Consider the following 21,301-nt stretch of genomic DNA (forward strand, 5'->3'; position numbering starts at 1 on the left):
CACTGCTTTCAGGATTGTTTCCTTGGATCTAAGATTTGTGAATTACACTATTGTATGTCTGTGCGTCGGTCTATTCTCATTGATCTTGGGAAGGATCCTCTCTGCCTCTTGAACATGAATGCTTGTTTCATTCCCCAGATTAGGGAAGTTCTCAGCTATGATTTGCTCAAACATATCTTCTAGACCTCTCTCTCTCTCCACTCCCTCAGAGATCCTAATAATTCTGACATTGGAACATTTCATGGCATCATTAATCTCTCTCAGTCTGATCTCTTGGGCTTTAAGCTGTTTTTCCCAGGCCTTCTAGGTTTCCTTCTTTTCTATCATCTTATCTTCTAGCTCACTAATTTGTTCTTCTTCCTTGTTTACCCTGGCAGTCAGAGTATTCAGTTTAGACTGCATTTCATTCATAGCATTTTTAACTTTGGCCTGATTAGATCTCATTTCTTCCCTCAGAGATTCTATATTGTCACTAATATTTTTTCAAGCCTAGATACTGACTTCATAATTGTTACTCTGAAGTCTATTTCTGACATCTTGCTTATTTCCATAACCATTAGGTCTCTGGCAGAGGCCACAGTCTCTGATTCTTTTCTTTTGGGAGGGCTCCTCTTCTTGATTATTCTGTTGGGGGTGGTTGAGGTAATGTATAGAGTCCAAAGTATTAACCACAACCCAAGCAAGATGCATCTGTTTTATAGGGACCTTAGGGTTGTTGTCCTCTTGTTCTTCCAGTGTCTTCTGGGGAAGAGGCCTGCTGCACTGTTACTCAGGCAACCCTGCTTGGGCAGACTTGCCCTTCCCCCTGTCGGGGGGGGGGCTCAGTGAAAACCAATTTTTTTTGGGGGGGGTTGTTCTCTGGTGGCTTTCCCTGGTGGCTTTCCATGCCTCTTCCAAGAGTTAGAGCAGAAGTGACCACATCCAAACCTCTGTCTCAGAACAGAGAAATCGCAGTCTGCTCTTCACTAAGCTCTCCAGGCCACACTGTCTCCATTTCTGTCTGCACTGCTAAAAACCACAGCCTCCCCAGTTGTACACCCCACAGCAACATTCCCAGAGGTGGAACTCAGGGCTGGGCATGTCTCTGCCCTTTGTGCTTCTAAAACTGCAAGCTGCCCCCAGGTCACATGCAGATACCCGCAGCTCCTGGATCCTGTCTGCGGGCTGTACTAAAGTCTTTCCCCACCACTACTGGTCTGCGAGTCTGTGACTGGTCCCCAGTGTGGGACTGCTTTGTGCTCCGGTGTTATATCACCTTCCCGCGGCCAGCTTATGGCGGCTCCCTCCCCCATCCGTTTATCTTCCAATATCTGCTCACAGAATCACAGCTCCCCACTTCCCACCTCGAGACCATTGGAGATATTCTATTCGTAGAGATCCAGATATATTTTCTTACATCCCAGGCTGATTTCATGGGTGTTTAGAATGGTTTGGTAGGTATATAGTTAAATTCAGCGGACTGGTTGGAATAGGGTCCCCCTCCTCTTCTGCCATCTTTTCTCTCTCCTCATCAATCAGTTTAAATATAAATGGACTCAGTGTTCCAATCAAAAGACATAGGGGTCAGAATGAATAAAAAACAAGACTCATCTATATACTGCCTACAAGAGACTCATTTTAGTCCTCAAGACACCTCTCAACTGAAAGTAAGGAGATGGAGAAATATTTACCATGAAAATGGATGTCAAAAGAAAACCAGGGTAGGAATACTTACATTGGACAAAATAGACTTTAAAACAGAGACTGTAAAAAGATATAAAGAAGGACACTATATAATAATAAAGGGGACAATCCAACAAGAAGATCTAACAATTGCAAATAAGTATGCATCCTTCATGGGAGCACCAAAATATATAAAACAATTAATAACAAATAGAAAGGAACTAATTGATAATAATACACTAATAGTAGGGGACTTTAACACCCCAGTTAGATCAATGGACAGATCATCTAAACAGAAAAATCAACAAGAAAACAATGGCTTTGAATGACACACTGGAACAGATGGACTTAACTAACGTATTCAAAACATTTCATCCTAAAACAGCAGCATACACATTCTTTTCAAGTTCAAAGGGAATATTCTCTAGAATAGATCACATACGGGGTCACAAATCAGGCCTCAACAAGTACAAAAAGACTGAGATCATACCATGCACCTCCTCTGACCACAATGCAATGAAACTAGAAGTCAACCACAAGAAAAAAATCTGGAAAACCACAAACATATAAAGGTTAAATAACATGTTACTAAACAATGAATGGGTCAACTGGGAAATCAAAGAAGAAGTTTTAAAATACATGGAAACAAATGAAAATGAAAATACAATGGTCTAAAACATTTGGGACACAGCAATAGCAGTGCTAAGAGGGAAGTATATAGCAATAAGGCCTACCTACGAAGCAAGAAAAATCTCAAATAAACAACCTAACTAAACACCTAAAGAAACTAGTAAAAGTAGTAAAACACAAACAAAGGCTAAAGCCAGCAGAAGGAAGGAAATAATAAAGATTAGAGCAGAAATAAATGATATAGAAACTAAAAAAACAAAAATAGAACAAATCAATGAATCCAGGAGATGATTCTTTGAAAACATTAATAAAATTAATAATCCCCTAGCCAGACTTATCAAAAAGAAAGGAGACAGGACCCAAATAAATAAAATCACAAATGAGAGAGGAGAGATCATAACCAACACCACAGAAATATAAGCAATATAAGAGAATACTATTGAAAAATATATTTCAACAAATTGGACAATCTGGAAGAAATAGATAAATTCCTAGAAACATGTAAATTACCAAAACTGAAATAGGAATAAAGAGAAAATTTGAACAGACCAATAATCAGCAAAAAAATTGAATCAGTAATAAAAAAAAACTCCCAACAAAGAAAAGTCCAGGACCATCTAGCTTCACAGGTGAATTCCACCAAAAACTTAAAGAAGAATTAATACCATTCTTGTAAAACTATTCCCAAAAATAGAAATGGAAAGAAAACTTCCACATTCATTTTATGAGGCCAGCATTACCGTGATACCAAAGCCAGATAAAGAGTCCAGTAAAAAATGGAACCGTAGTCCAATATCTCTGATGAACATGAATGCAAAAATTCTCAATAAAATACCAGCAAACTGAAGCCAGCAATACATTTTAAAAAATCATTCAGCATAATCAAGTGAGATTCATTCCTGGGATGCAAGGATGGTCCAATAGTCACAAATTAATCAATGTGATACATCACATTAATAAAAGAAAGGATATGATCATTCCAATAGATGCAGAAAAGCATTTACCAAAGTACATCCATTCATGATATAAAAAAAAAACCCTCAACGAAGTAGGGTTAGAGGGAACACTCAACATAATAAAGGCCATCTATGAAAAACCCACAGCTAATATCATCCTCAATGGGGAAAAATTGAGACCATTTCCTCTACAGTCAGGAGCAAGACAGGGATGTCCACTCTCACCACTTTTATTTAACAGAGTACTGAAAGTCCTAGTCACAGCAATAAGGCAACAAAAAGAGATAACAGGCAACCAAATAGGCAAGGAGGTAGTAATACTTTCACTATTTGCAAATGACATGATACTCTATAAAGAAAACCCAAAAGATTCCACCAAAAAACTGCTAGAACTGATACACAAATAAGTCAACTTGAAGGATACAAAATCAACATACAGAAACCTGGCGCATTTCTACACACCAATAATGAAGCAGCAGAGAAATTAAGGAATCAATCCCACTTATAACTGAACCCAAGACTATAATAAGATACCTAGGAATAAACCTAACCAAAGAGGTGAAAGACCTGTACTCTGAAAACTATAAAACACTAATGAAAGAAATTTAAGAGGACAAAAAGAAATGGAAAGACATTCCACCCTCATGTATTGGAAGAACAAATATTGTTAAAATGTCCATACTACCCAAAGCAATCTGCACACTTAATGCAATCCCTATCAAAATACCAACAGCCTTTTTCATAGAACTAGAACAAATAATCCTAAAATTTGTATGGAACCACAAAAGACCCTGAATAACCAAAGCAACCTTGAAAAAGCAAAGCAAAGCTGCAAGCATCACAATTCTGGATTTCATGTTATATCACAAAGCTGTAGTGATCAAAACAGTATGGTATTGGCACAAAAACAGACACATAGATCAATGGAACAGAATAGAGAACCCAGAAATGGATCCACAAATTTATGGTTAATTAATCTTCCACAAAACAGAAAGGAATATCCAACAGAAAAAAGACAGTCTCTTCAACAAATGGTGTGGGGAAAAACTGGACAGCAACATGCAAAAGAATGATATTGAACAACTTTTTTACACCACACACAAAAATAATTTCAAAATGGATTAAAGACCTAAATGTAAGACAGAAAACCACTGAAATCCTAGAAAATAACACAGGCCACAACTTCTTTGACATCAGCCATAGCAACTTCCTTATAGACAGGTCTCCTGAAGCAAGGGAAGCAAAAGCAAAAAAATAAACTATTGGGACTTCATCAAAATAAGAAGTTTCTGCACAGTGAAGGGAACAGTCAAGAAAACAAAAAGGCAAACTATGGAATGGGAGAAGATAGTTGCAAAGGACATTTCTAATAAAGTGTTAGTATCCAAAATCTATAATGAACTTTATGAAACTCAACACCCAAAAAACAAATAATCCAATTAAATATGGGTAGAAGACATGAATAGGCATTTTTCCAAAGACATCCAGATGGCCTACTGACACATGAAAAGCTGTTCAACATCACTCATCATCAGGGAAATACAAACCAAAACTACAATGAGCTATCACATCACACCTGTCAGAATGGCTAAAATCAACAACACAAGGAACAGCATATGTTGGTAAGGATGTGGAGAAAGGGGAACCATCTTGCACTGTTGGTGGGAATGCTAACTGGTGCAGCCACTCTGGGAAACAGTATGGAGGTTTCTCAAAAAGTTGAAAATAGAGCTACCCTATGATCCAGCAATTACATTACTAGGTATTTATTTACCCAAAAAATACTTTTCAAAGGGCTACATGTACCTCAATGTTTATTCCAGCGTTACCTACAATAGCCAAATTATGGAAACAGCACAAGATTTTATTGACTGATGAAAAGATAAGGAGGATGTTATTTATATATTCACTGGAATATTATTCCACCACAAAAAGAATGAAATCTTGCCATTTTCAATGATGTGGATGGAGCTGGAGATTATTATGCTAAATGAAATATGTCAGAGAAAGACAAATACCATATGATTTCACTCATATGTGGAATTTTGGAAACCAAATGAATAAAGGGGAACAATGAGAGAAAGAGAGTCAAACTAAGAAACAGACTCATGTATAGAGAAAAAACTGTTGGTTACCAGAGGAAATGTGGGTGGGGGATGGATGAAATAGTGGTGGGGATTAAGGAGGTCACTTGTTGTGATGAGCACCAGGTTTTGTATGTAAAGGTTGAATCACTATATTGTATATCTGAAACAAATATTATACTGTATGTTGACTAACTGGAATTTAAGTAAAAACTTAAAAAATAAATAGGATTACAAAATAATTCATTGAAAGTAGGCTTTATGAAGAAGAAGAAAGAAAATATATCAACATTGCTTTGGTACTTTTGAAATAAAGAAAATTTCAATGTATTTTCTTCTCTAGACAGAGTAAGATAGTGATTGCAATTTATAAAATGAATCATCTTTGTACAACTTGAAAACTGCATTCCTTTGAAATTAGGATTTTTTTAAGAAAATTACCATTATGGGGGCGCCTGGGAGGCACAGCGGTTAAGCGTCTGCCTTCGGCTCAGGGCGTGATCCCGGCGTTATGGGATCGAGCCCCACATCAGGCTCCTCCGCTATGAGCCTGCTTCTTCCTCTCCCACTCCCCCTGCTTGTGTTCCCTCTTTCGCTGGCTGTCTCTATCTCTGTCAAATAAATAAATAAAATCTTTAAAAAAAAAAAAAGAAAAGTAATTTACCATTATGAAAGCTTGTCTCAATGATAAGAGGTCTATTGATTATATTAATTTTTAATAAACACTGTATTTTAAGGACAAAATGGGGAGAGATGTAGGTGTGGGGTTTTTCTAGTGGGTTTACAATAAATAATATACATTAGTATGCAAATTACTGTTCTTGCTTAATCTTGTGCCATTCATACAGCCATAACTTTAAAAGCTACCCAATATGGTCTACCATAGCCTTGGCAGAAACAAATTGAAGTAAAAGTAACCTGGGGCGCCTGGGTGGCACAGCGGTTAAGCATCTGCCTTCAGCTCAGGGCGTGATCCTGGCGTTATGGGATCGAGCCCCACATCAGGCTCTTCTGCTATGAGCCTGCTTCTTCCTCTCCCACTCCCCCTGCTTGTGTTCCCTCTCTCGCTGGCTATCTCTATCTATGTCAAATAAATAAATAAAATCTTTTTAAAAAAAAAGTAACCTAAGCTCCAGTTTTGGGGACTATGATGCAATGAAAAAGACATTGAATTTAGCATTAGGACATCTGGGTTCTAGTCCTAGCTCTGACATTATTATGTCACCTTAGGCAATCCATTTCTCCTCTAGGTTTCAGTTTTCCATGTTATCAACTGCTCTACAAATTGGAAGTGATAAAATGGCTAAACAGATAAGCCAAGCAGAGAAAGACAATTATCATATGGTTTCACTCATTTATGGAACATAAGAACTAGGAACATCGGTAGGAGAAGAAAGGGATAAAGAAGGGGGGTAATCAGAAGGGGGAATGAACCATGAAAGACTATGGACTCTGGGAAACAAACTGAGGGCTTCAGAGGGGAGGGGGTGGGGGAATGGGATAGGCTGGTGATGGGTAGTAAGGAGGGCACGTATTGCATGGTGCACTGGGTGTTATACGCAAGTAATGAATCATGGAACTTAAAATAAAATAAAATAAAAATAAATAAATAAATAAATGGCTAAACAGAGACCAACCTCATTTGCTTCTTCCAAAGCTTATTGACCAAACTGGAATCAGAGGGCTATAATGTGAGGCCCAAAGATTACTCATAATAGCTACTATTTATTGAGTACCTACAACAAGAGAGGCAGTAAACCTTATGTACAGTATCTCAATTAATATTTGCAGCATTTAATATTAATAACTATGTAAGAGAATTATTATTACCCATATTCTACAAAAGAGAAAAGTGAAGCACATGAAAGAAGCATCAACATAGAGAAAATCCCACAGTAAGTGGAATTCAAAGCCAGGTTTGTTTAAATCTCAAGGCTACACTCTTCTACCCTTTTATAATCCAGATCACAAGACTTGCTCTAACTGTATAAACAATAAATTTTAGATTCCTCAGCCTGGTATTGAAGATCTTCCAAGATAAGACTTACATTGTTTATCTTCCAGTGTCATCTCTCAGTATGGCTTCCCCTTTCCTTCCATATACTATCTGTAGGCTATGTGCTACAGGACTGGCTCCTTCCCTAAAAAGTGTGTAAGAAAGCATCCTACTTGAGGTAGAAGCTGTCTCCATTTCAGGGTCTCATTGTTGATAGCATTCCCTTGTGTCTGATGTTAAAACTACAATTCACATATTTAGCATAATCTTACAGACAAATCCAAACCCTCTAGTAGTTACAGGTATTCACTTATAGCTCATTCCTTAGCTAGTAGCAGTTGTCACAGAGCGTAAATTGAGGAGACTAGCAGTGAGGGGTAAGACTGAGTTCACATGCCCTCAGGAAAAGTCATTCATTACTCTAAGCAAGGTAGTGTTACTTAGCCATCTCTCTGAGCTTGTAGGCTAGTTAGATTCTTTCAACCCACCCTCCTCCAGACTGGGAGAGACTAGCAGCATCGTATAGCCACCTTCCCACTTTCTTGGATCCCCACAGGACGGTAACAGGATTCCTTTATTTCCCACAAGGTCCCAGGAAGGAAGAAAGCCTCTGTGCTCCTTGCCCTTGCCTTTCACTGGCATCAAGAAAAAATCTTAAAATAAGGGGGGTTGGGTGATATAATATATTCTCATATGAACATAAGAGAAGGAAAAATCTAGCTTCAAAGAGAACATTTATGTTGTTTGACTAATCCCTCTCCTTTCAACCAGATATCTAAATTATAATGTTCTGAAAAATATGCTATGATTTAGTGAAGATTAGATAGAAGGCAGAATTGGACCCTGGGAGTAATTAGGAGGTAGAGTTTCATACTGTCAGTATTTCTAGCATTCAGCCCCAGTAAACAATAACAAACACATTTCAAAAGCTATTCAACTCACTATTAATCACTAACAATAACTCCTTTGATACATACATTTTACACTTCAGAACCAAATAACATCCAACCTTAATTAAAATTATACACATACATATATGCATCCCCCCACACCAATTTAATATATAGTTTCCTTAGCTCGATACCCTCTTTTTAAAAATGTATTTAAATAGACTTAAATTAGCTCCTTTAAGTAAAATAGATCTTTACCAAGTTATTTAGGATCTTTAATCTTCATTGTGTTTAACATTTCATATTCTTTTGATAAGCAATGAATTAAGATATTGTATCCTTTGTAAAGATGCCAAACTGGGTTCACTTTCTGTTCATTCAAGGATGATGCAAGAAATGGATCAACTAAATATTACATAGGACAAGACGATACCAAGAGGAGGAGGGCAGACTAAAGAAGATCAAAGTCAGGGGTGCCTAGGTGGCTCAGTCGGTTAAGTGTCTGACTTGATTTTAGCTCACGTCATGATATCAGGGTCCTGAGACTGAGCCCTGTGTCTGGCTCCACACTGGGCATGGAGCCTGCTTAAGATTCTCTTTCTCCCTCTCCCTTTGTCCCTTGCTCCCTGTTCTCTATCTCTCTAAATTAAAAAAAAAAAAAGATCACAGTCAAGGCTACAAGAGGTAGAGCTAGTCTCAGCAGGGTAAGAAACAGAAGAAAGAAAAGCTGCGAGAAAAAAAAAAAGCAAATCAAACCAAACAAAACAAAAAAACAAACAAAAAAAATCCACACACACAAATAAAACCCCAAAGATGATTAGAGAAAGGTTTCCAAAAAGAGAGTTTTAGAAAAGCTTATCACTTTTCCCATTTTATTGACATCCAGAATGCTTAACTGCTTGTCCAAGGTCATAAAAGAGGCAGAACTAGGTCCAGAGGCCAAGTCTTTTGGCTTCAAGCTCAGCACAACTGCCGCCTTCTCTCTTGGTGTGATAGATTACTGGCTGGCTGAGTTGGGGAAAACTGCTATAGTGAACAAAGCACAAATCTACGAGTAACACTTGCTGCTTTTTTAATCCTAGAGAGTATTTACTTTCTTTATACCTTAGTTCCTCCTGTTGTCAAATAGCAATCATAATAACAGGACCAAAATTCCTAGGGAGGATGTGAAAATAAAGAAGAGAGGTGAGAAAACACTTAGAAAATAATTTTATTCAATTGAGAATCTTTAAAGAGCTGTACTAATTAGATGGCACAGCCTTAATTAAACAAAAAGAAAGCAAACAATACAGAGCCTCTACATTACTTTTCATTAAATTCAAAATTGAAACAAAACAGAAAGCAAAATGAAAGGCAGATGTATAAAATAACATGCTGGAAAAAAACACACTGAATAACTGTCCTTAGTTAGGTCCCTCCTTGAGACATGGCACTTTACCAAGTGCTGCCCACAGATGCCACCAGAGACCACAGCAACTCTATGCATCCTCAAGACAAATTTTGTAAAGTTTGGGTGGAATTAAACCAGTATTCTATTGGAGACAATAATCTATTTGAAACAATAAAAGTCTTGTGAAAGCATTTAGATAAGAGCACATGCATAGATGAATATAAACACAGACATATTTCTCTTACAACTAGTGAGTTAATAACTACATCAGAACTAGTAGCCAGATTTCTTCACTCAGAGTTCAATCCACCTGAATGTGTGTTCCATGACAGCAGGAATTTTTATCTATATCATCTGTATTTTCACTGATACATCGCCAACATCACCAGTACTCAATGTTTTTATTAAGCACATGGATTAGCATGTATTAAGGACTTAATAAAGAAATTAAGGCTTTTTAACATACTTATTTCTGTTGTCAAATGAGATAAGAGCTGTGAAAACATTTTGTTTACCATAAATGGCAATATACATGAAGAGGGATCGTGAGCATTATAATCACAGCACTTTAGAGCTTAATAGTACCTTAGTATTGGTCATAGATATTGCTACTCAGAACCAGAATTTCTGAATAGATTTGTCAAAAAAGGGATTTATTGTCATCCCTGTAGCACATAACAAAATGGACAATGGGTTACCTGCTTTCACTCCCAGGAACTGGTACTGTCAGGATATTTACCTATTATGTATTTAATCATCACAACCAGTAGCCACGGTAGAAATTCTCATCTTATTTTGCAGATAGGGAAATTCTGAGCTGGTGAATTTAACTAGCAGGCCTGAGTGGAAAAGCCAAGAACAGACCATTAATCAGTCAGATCCTCTCATTTTACAGATAAGTATATATTTCTACTTTCTAGTTTGTGTCTGCATGATTGTATACAAACATCCCAGTATATCTGGGACTAACTGTAATAGGAATATAAAATCATCTTGCTGGTATAAAGTCAGCATTTACAGTACTATTGTGAAATCTAAAGTGTTACAGAAATGCACAACAGTGCTATGGATCCAGACAAATATTCTAATGTGCCTTTTTCTACCTCAACTCTTAGCCATGTGCCAGGTATCATGCTATTCACTGGAGGGAACAAAAGGGAAGCATAATCCCTGTCCCTGGGGAGCATCCAGTTTACCTAAAAATATTGTGTCTGATGCATGTGAAACAAACAATTTGACAGTAATAGAAGGAAGAATATGTAATTGACACAAACCAATTAGCCAACAATACATGACTGAATATATAATTGACATGAAACAATTACAGAACAATGTGAGATTGAATATAATTGAATTCTTGCTTTTTAATTCTGTGTTGGTTCATAAATGACATCCCGTACATTTTTGTGTTGTCATGGAACCTGAGGGAACCTTCTACTGGCTTTAATTTCTAGACAAAGTGGGCTGAGCTCTGGGACTGGCTTGACAATGTTCCAGTCCCTGCTGTCAATAAGCTGCCTTGCCCTTCCAGAGACCCCCACAGAGGGCACAAAATCCTTGCATTAGTGGAATAAAGTATGTCGATTTAAATCACTAATCAAGAAGACTAAATTTAATTAATATTTCTATAAAAATGCATACTTGTTTGATTCAACCTTAATGCACATTCTCTACAATTCAGATGCAGAGTTTATTTTAGGAGTTATGTAGGTATATAATTAAAATAGTGACTTGTATTTTACATTTTTAAGAGTAATTTTCAGCTGCATCATGAAACTGAATTTTTTTTATTTTATGTGTCAAAGCTAACAGAAATCCTTTCAGGATTGCTGGAAAATGTCTGGAATTAAAACCATTGTCTTATTTCTGTCAAAGTCACGATCATTTCAGGGTTTCAAATGTGAGCAACCAGGAGCCATTCCTGTGCCCTAAATCTATCATAGTCACCAAATCTAATCACTACTGTAACTTTTTGCAATGCTAATAGTACCCTATGCTAGGCCTTCATTCTCTCACAGTTGAGTTACAGCAAGAGTTTTCTAGCTGCTCTCTCTGCCTCCAAAACATTTTCTACACTACTTAGCAAAAACACTCCCTTGAAAAACATCCTCTTTGCACATGCCCTTATCTCCCTACTCAAATACCATCAGTGGGGTAGGTACCCCACTGCTCATAGTGGCTCCCTGGCCTGGGATTAAAGCACTTCATGATCTGAAACTAATGTATTTCAACATCCTCTGCCACCATTCCCTAATATAAATTCTTGCCCTTAAATGAACTATTGCATTACTGGCTCCCACATCAACAATATTTCCATTTCTGTCTCTGCACCTTAACACCGTTCATTAATCAAATAGGGAATTACATTATTTTCCTTAAATTCTAGTTTCTTTCACTATCCTGTTCTTTTTTTAAATAATTTTTTATTATGTCACCATACAGTATATCCTTAGTTTTTGATGTAATGTTCCATGATTCATTATTTGCTTATAACACCCAGTGCACCATAAAATATGTGCCCTCCCTAATACCCATCACCGGCCTATCCCAAACCCCCTCGCCCCTCCCTTCTGAAGCCCTCAGTTTGTTTCCCAGAGACCACAGTCTCTCATGGTTCAGTCCCCCTTCTGTTTACCACCCTTTCATTCTTCCCTTCCTTCTCCTACTGATCTTCCTGCTATTTCTTATGTTCCATAAATGAGTGAAACCATATGATAATTGTCTTTCTCTGCTTGACTTATTTCACTTAGCATAATCTCCTCCAGTCCTGTCCATGTTGCTGCAAAGGTTGGGTAATCGTTCTTTCTGATGGCTAAGTCATATTCCATTGTATATATGGACCACATCTTCTTAATCCAGTCATCTGTTGAAGGGCATCTTGGCTCCTTCCACGATTTAGCTATTGTGGACAATGCTGCTATGAACATGGGGGTGCATATGGCCCTTCACTATGTCTGTATCTCTGGGGTAAATACCCAGTAGTGCAATTGCTGGATCATTGGGTAGCTCAATTTTTAACTTTTGAAGGGACGTCCACACTGTTTTCCAAAGTGGCTGTACCAACTTGCATTCCCACCAACAGTGTAAGAGGGATCCCCTTTCTCCACATCCTCTCCAACATTTGTTGTTTCTTCCCTTATCAATTTTGGCCATTCTAACTGGGGTGAGATGGTATCTCAAGGTGGTTTTGATTTGAATTTCCCTGATGGCTAATGATTTTGAACATTTTATTCATGCGCCTGTTAGCCATTTGTATGTTTTCATTGGAAAAGTGTCTATTCATATCTTCTGCCCATTTTTTGATTTATTTATTTGTTTCTCACATATTGAGTTTGAGAAGTTCTTTGTAGATCTTGGATACCAGTCTTTTATCTGTAATGTCATTTGCAAATATATTCTCCCATTCCATGGGCTGCCTCTTAGTTTTTTTGAGTGTTTCCTTGGCTGTGCAGAAGCTTTTGATCTTGATGAAGTCCCACAAGTTCATTTTTTCTTCTGTTTCTCTTGTCTTTGGAGATGTGTCATGTAAAAAGTTGCTGTGGCCAATGTCGTAGAGGTTGCTGCCTATGCTCTCCTCTAGGATTTTGATAGATTCCTGTCTCACATCGAGGTCTTTCATCCATTTGGAGTTTATCTTTGTGTATGGTGTGAGAGAGTGGTGAAGTTTCATTCTTTTGCATGTAGCTGTCCAATTTTCCCAGCACCATTTATTGAAGAGACTGTCTTTTTTCCACTGGATGTTTTTTCCTGCTTTGTCAAAGATTAGTTGCCCAAAGAGCCGAGGGTCCATTTCTGGGTTCTCTATTCTGTTCCATTGGTCTATGTGTCTGTTTTTGTGCCAGTACCATGCTTTCACTATCCTGTTCTAGTTCTACCTTTAAAAAAAAAATTTCTTCAACTACCCCAGCTCACAATGGCTTCTGGCTTCCTTTTTAAATTTAATTAATTAATTAATTTATTTATTTATTTATTTATTTATTTAAAATTTTTCTTCAGCTTTATTGAGAGATAATTGACATTACCTTTTCACCAGCACCTCCGCATTTCCCTCACCCCCCAGACCCTAGCAAACACCATTCTACTCTGTTTCCATGAGTTTGGCTTTTTAAAATTCCATATGTAAGTGATATCATACAGCATTTGTTTTTGTCTGACTTATTTCACTTAGCACAATACCTTCAAATTCTACTCATGTTGTCCCAAATGGCAGGATTTCCTTCTTTCTTATGGCTGAATAACACACACACACACACACACAGCTCACATCTTTATCCATTCTTTTGCTAACACTTAGATTGTTTTCATATCTTGCCTATTGTGAATAATGCTGCAATGAACGTGGGAATGCAGATATCTCTTCAAAATCCTGATTTCATTTTTTTTTTGGATATATATAAAGAAGTGAGATTGCTGGATCATAGGGTAGTCCTAGTTTTAATTTTTTGAGGAACCTCCATACTGTTTTCCAGAGTGGCTGAACCAATTTACTTTCCCACCAACAGTGCACATGGGTACCTTTTCTCCACATCCTTGACAACACTTGTTATCTCTTGTCTTTTTAATGATAACCATCCTAACAAGTGTGAAGTAATAACATCATGGTTTTGATTCGCATTTCTCTGATGATTAGTTATGTTGAGCATTTTTTCACATAACTGTTGGCCATTTGTATATATTCTTTAGAAAAATGTCTGTTCAGTTCCTCTGTCCATTTTTTTAATTGAGTTTTTTGTTTTTTGTTTTGTTTGCTATTGAGCTGTGTGAGTTCCTTATCTATTTTGGATATTAATCTCTTATCAGATATATGATTTGCAAATATTTTCTCTCATTCCATAGGTTGCTTTTTCATTTTGTTGATTATTTCTCACCAAAAATAATGAGGATTTATGCTATTTTTATTTAGAGCAAAATTATCTATGTATTAAATTAAGTGAACATATCTTTGAATCTTACAAATCTAAGGTAAGGTTTCTTTTCTAAGAAATTCAAGCCCAGTCAATATGAAAAGAAACTAAAATATTGGCTTTTGTAGCTAATTTATTCAACCATTTTCTTTATAGATTGGAAAAGATGAGTTCCTGCTTTCTTAATTCCCAAATGATTTATTCTATTTAGAATGAATAGGTAATGAATAAGCAAACACCCTCTTTACACTTAGAGATAAAAGCATTGCTTTTAAAAGCTAGATTAACATTTTAATGGTTCTTGATGATCCTTCTGCTTAAGTGCATCCCCCTTCACTTGATATGACTTTCTTTAAAACCTCATCAGTAAACATAGATTTCCTGAATGAGTTATACTTAACCCTACAATTTCTTACTTTTATTTAAAGGGGGATGACAGCAAAACATCCATATCACAAGTAACTCCTTTTCTCCAGCAGTCGAGGACTTGGCAAGAAAATGGGTCTAAGATAGTATAGCAATCTGCTGTGACCTATTAAACTCTTCCCAACAACTTAAATGATAATGTAATAAAATATGTGAATGTTAACATATTAAAACATACTTTGTACAGATTTCTTACACAATTCATTTTATACACTTTAAAGTCCAATTTGAAATGTGATTTCTCCATTTAAATTATTGATTCTTATTCACCCTTATTTATTTGTACCATTAGAATAGGAAAGCAAACCATAAGAGACTCTTAACAATAGAGAACAAACTGAGGGCTGATGGGGAGTATAAAAGTGTACTTTGTTCACTGGTGTGAAATAAAAGAACTTGAGAGATTCAGAGATGTTTTTATTTGAACTTCTAATTTAAGCAAAAGCTCACAGTGAAACAAATATCTAGTGTTGGAAATAGAAAGCTAAAAAGAATTTCAATACATGAATTTGCTATTTTTATTCTTTGTTTCTTATTTTATTCATTACAAATGGACTCACAGAATAGAAGATTACTGTAACATCTATGCTGTCGCCTAAGTCTTAAACTATGAGTTCCTATTGAAGAAGCCCCACACTACACTAGTCATCACATAGTTCATACAACATCATGATCTACCTTCCAGAAAATTAAGTCAAGACAACAAGCTTTCCACACAATCTTTTATGAATAATGAAAAATAACACACCAGATTACTTTAATAACCCATATACCACAGGGTCAGGAAGACCTTAAAAGTCACCTAAACTAAAGCTTCGTATGATGCTGAAATATCTCCAGTGAAGAGTACTCCTATTGCCTCCTAAAAGTAGTCAGCCCATTCCATGTTCACCTATGTTGAAACAAACTTTTTTCCATATAGCTTCTGCCATGTAATAGAAGTCTAATTCTTCTTTCTTTTAAGTCTTTTAAGTCTGGGATAGGCTGGTGATGAGTATTAAGGAGGGCACGTATTGCACGGTGCACTGGGTGTTATACGCAAGTAATGAATCATGGAACTTTACATCAAAAACTAGGGATGTACTGTATGGTGACTAACATAATATAATAAAAAAATAAAATAGAATATGTAAAGAAAGAAATCATGCCACTTTTTTTCCAGTGTTCTTTTTTTTAGGTAAACAATCCTATTTCTTTAATCTTTTCTACTACTCCACTTTCTTAATATTAATAGTCCTAATTTCTTTAGTCCTAAGTGATCTTACACAGTAGAAATATTAATCTTCAATCTCAGTGCTCTAGTAGAAAACAACTGTTTGCTTTTTAAAAGAAAGAGCCTTTTCTGCCTTCTCTTCTTGTACCTCCTCCATTTCTTTCCCAACATTAATTATCTTCTTTTTCTCCTCTCCCTTTCTTCTTTTTTATCTTTTAACTGACCATGATATAAAAGTGAAGAACATTTAAATTATTTGTGATATTTACTTGATTCCCATTCTAAATTTTTAAAATCCGGTATGTGAGCTTGTCTTTGTATAGATTTTATGAGGTATTTATATGTGGAATCTAAAAAAACAAAACAAAACAAAAACAAACAACCTAAAAACCCAAAAAACCCCAAATTCATAGAAATAGAGTAGAATGGTGGTTGCCAGGGGCTGTGAGGTGGGGAAAATGGGGATCTGTTGATCAAAGGCACAAACTTAGTGTCATAAGATGAATAAGTTCTGGGAATCTAATGTAAATCATGGTGATTATAGTTAACAATACTGTAGTATATACTTAAAAGTTTCTAGGAAATGTGGTCCATATATACAATGGAATATTACTCAGCCATCAGAAAGAACGATTACCCAAGCTTTGCAGCAACATGGACGGGACTGGAGGAGATTGAGATAAGTGAAATAAGTCAAGCAGAGAAAGACAATTATCATATGGTTTCACTCATTTATGGAATATAAGAAATAGGAGGAAGATCAGTAGAAGGAAGGGAAGAATGAAGGGGGGTAAACAGAAGGGGGAAGGAACCATGAGAGACTGTGGACTCTGGGAAACAAACTGAGGGCTTCAGAGGGGAGGGGGGGTGGGGGATTGGGATAGGCCAGTGATGGATATTAAAGAGGGCACATACTGCATGGTGCACTGGGTGTTATACGCAAATAATGAATCATGGAACATTGCATCAAAAACTGGGGATGTACTGTGTGGTGACTAATATAACAAAATAAAAATTATAAAAAAAAGAAATGGTAATTATGTGAGGTGGTGGATGTGTTCATTAACCTTATTGTGGCAATCATTTTGCAATGTATATGTGTATCAAATCACCATGTTGTACACCTTAAACTTACACAATGTTGTATGCCAATTATATCACAATAAATCTAGAAAAAAGCTATAACTAAAATAGGTTGCTTTTTTACTTTTATTGATTTTGGGTCAAGGTTCCTTGAAAGGGAAAAAAGTACTTTGTCTTTGCCATGAGGTATTTCTTTAGCACTTTCTAGTTTTCTGTTACTCCTACAATCAACTCTCAATATCCTAAGATGCTAGGGGACAGAAGGGAAATTAATGATGAAAACTAACTGAACATAATTAAAAAAAAAAAGAAATTTCACAGTGGAAAAAAAAAACCTCATTTAACTCATTAGTTTTCAACCTTCTTCTTTCCCCTCTATGACCAAATTAGCAAGTTTGATTTCATTTCCCCTATTATTTCTGCTCCATTCTTTCCATTGTGGCAGTGTCAAAAATACAGTAGTGGGAGGCAACCACAGAAGAATAGGAAAAACAAAACAATATGTTAATAAAATTTAGAGTGATTGAAAATTAGGCATAAGTCATCTTTGTGCCTTATTATGTACCTTCTTGTGAGCTTCCTTAAAATGCTTGACCTCTTCAAATTCTAGATGCTGCTTCTTAAGGTATCTCATAAAAGGTAAGCATCCTTGCTTTCAGAATATAATAAAAGCTTGGAAGAGACAGGAACTGAAAGACTTAGGGGAGGGATGGGAGCAGCAATCTTTGACATTTATTTGCAAGATAAAATGGGCTTATATTTGTTGGCATGTGGGCCAGATGCTATAAATTTACCTTCATATCATCAATAGCTAACATTTGAGTGTTCATTACAAGCTAATCACTGAACATTATTTCATTTATTCCTCACAATCTGTACAAAGTACATACTATTATTACCCCCTTTCACAAGTCAGAAAATTAAATCTTAGTGAGGCTAATTAATTTATCCATGGTCACAAAATTACAAATTGCAGAGCTAAAATTTAAACACAAACAACCAGATTCCAGAGTTCTCATTCTTTATACTACATTGCCCAAAGTTATACCCACTACTCCAGAAATTTGGTACAATCATCATGACTGTCCCCAGGCAATTGAATATGACAAAATAGCAGTAATCAGCAACTTGGAAAACCATTTTTAGTAGGCGGCTATCCTTGGCCCCCCAAAGGTCAAAGAGAGGTTGGCTAACTTCTATTTATGCAGCTGTATCTTTGCTGTTCTGATCTTCAAGTACTGCTCATCTCAGGTAAAATTCCAAGGGGCCCACTTTAGAAACACTTATATGATCAGAATTAATATCACTAGTAATAACACAAATTGGCATCATGTATCTTCTGACGTGATACACTGAGGACAAAGTATCACATCTGAGGTATTCTTGCCAAAAATATATATTCTGTAACTAATCATTAGAAAAACATGAGACAAACCCAAATTGAGAGACAATTAAAAAATAACTGGTCTGAATATCTCTTATGAATATAGACACAAAAATCCTCAACAAAGTACTAGCAAACTGATGTCAGCACATATAAGAATTATATACCATAACCAAGTGGAATTTATCCTAGGAATGCCAGGTTGGTGTAACCTCCCAAAATCAATCAAGGTAATACACCATATTAACAGAAGAATGTTCAAAACCAAATGATGATCTCTATAGATGCAAAAAAGGTATCTGACAAAGTCTAATCCCCTTTTATGATAAAAACACTCAACAAATTAGGTATAGAAGAAAATTTCCTCAACTTGAAAAAGCATCTAAACAAAACACCCGTAGTTAACGTCACACTTAATGATGAAAGACTAAATATATTCCCCCTAAGATCAGGAACAAGACAATAATGTCCACTTATTCTATTTTAATCAAACATTATACTGGAATTTTTATCCAGAGCAACTAGGCAAGAAAAAATAAACATATTTAGATTGGAAAGGAAGAAATAAAGCTATCTCTATTCATAAATGGCATATATATTGAAATCTTAGGTTAGGCAATGGCATATATATATATATATATATATATTCCCAAGAAACCCCCAAAAATATGAGAACTGACAAATGGGTTCAGCAACATTGCAGGACAAAGAGCAATATACAAAAAAGTTATAGTTTTATACACTGGCAATGATCAATCCAAAAATAAAATTAAAAAAATGATTCCATATACCTGAAACTAATGCAACATTGTGTGTTAAGCATACTTCAGTAAAAAAAATACTCAAAAAAAGAAAGCCCCCTTATGTTTATAGCAGCATTATTTACAATAGCCAAGTTATGGAAGCAGCCCAAGTATCCATCAATAGATGAACGTATAAAGAAGATGTGGTGTATATCTACAATAGAATATTATTCAGCCATAAAAAGAATGAAATCTTGACATTTGTAACATAGGTGGAGCTAGAAAGTATAATGTTAAGTGAAATAAATCAGTCAGAGACAAATGCTATATGATTTCACTCAAATGTGGAATTTAAGAAACAAAACACATGAGCAATGGAAAAAAAGAGAGACAAACCAAGAAACAGACTCTTAACTATAGAGAACAAATTAATGGTTACCAGAGAGGAGGTGGATGAGAGGATGGATTACATAGGTGATGGGGATTAAGGAGGGCACTTTTCATGATGAGTACTGGGTGATGGATGGAATTGTTGAATCACTATATTGTGCATTGAAACTAATATAACACTGTTAGCTATACTGGAATTAAAATAAAATATAAAACAAAACAATAGAATCAAAGGGGGTAATTTTACATTAAATTTGTTTCTCAAAGCAAGTTTTAAAAATAAGCAACAATATCTTTTGATTAACATTTTATTATGCTCCCAATGAAGATTCCTCTATATGTGAACTGCTCATTCCCAATTTGCCAATGGGCTATTCCTTGGATAGGTGCTATTAACAACACATGGCAATGATACATGAGTGTCTTTTGAAAGCTCCAGACAGTATACACAGCTTTTGCTCTGCTCCAGAGTTCCTGCTTTTCTTTAAACTGTTGAGTTTTTAAGGCTCTACCTTAAGTTCTTGGTCATGCCATAACTGAAGAGCTCTCCCCACCAAACTGCATCTTACCATACCCAGGAATAAAGAAAACAGGGTTCTCACACATCATTTAGTATCACTGCTGTATATCATTTTGATATAAAGAGAACATGGAATGGCTAAAATCTAATGAAAACCTATAAGTATGTACAAGAATAAATGTATATAATTTTAACTCTTCTGTATAGTTTTGTGGCAAAATTCTAGTAACCTGTTCAATCCTTACTTAAGATATAAATTATCCTTCTTTCCTCAAAGGAGTGTAGTCTATTGTTACTATCAATTAAGTCCAGTTGCTATTAAAAATAATTATCCTGGGGGCATGGAACATGCATTCCCTACCCTGTGATAATCTCACTCAGAGTTATTTACAGATCACTCTTATCACATCTAGGCACGTTATACCATTTAGCACAGTTAACATAATTTCCCTTCCATTGTTCTTTGTTCCTCTTCATTTAATTAAACTAAAAACTAGTTGGTGGCAAGGGGGTGGGATTCTGTTTATCTCTGCATCCCCCACAGAACTTTTCACATAGTAGGTACTCAATACCTACTTAAGGTTACTCAATGACCCTTCAGGTCATCTCCTAGAGATCTAAGAAAACTATCCCAGCTTCCGACTCTTCTTTGGGCCACATCACTTGGGTGAGCCTTCTATTTATAACTCTGTAGCATTTGTCATTGCCTAACCTAAGATTTCAAATTATTATCATTAATGAAAGCTTCCAAAACTAATGGGTCCTGTTTTGGGTTTCAATACTTTCCACCGCCTCCAAAGTCTCCTTCCTCCCCACATCATTTACCTCAAGAGAACAAAGAATAGTTGCTTGCAGTAAACCTCCTCAACTCCCCTGGCGAGCCTCATGAACACCTAATACAGGGGGGCTAGAGAGGAGAGACTGAGGAGATTTCTAGTCCACAGGTGACCTGTCTGATTTCTTTTTAAGTGAACTAAGGTGCCTTGGTTACTCATCTAAACCAAAATAACAGACCCTCTCTATACTTCTG

This window comes from Ursus arctos, chromosome X (assembly GCF_023065955.2).
Source record: "Ursus arctos isolate Adak ecotype North America chromosome X, UrsArc2.0, whole genome shotgun sequence".
Taxonomy (NCBI): Eukaryota; Metazoa; Chordata; class Mammalia; order Carnivora; family Ursidae; genus Ursus; species Ursus arctos.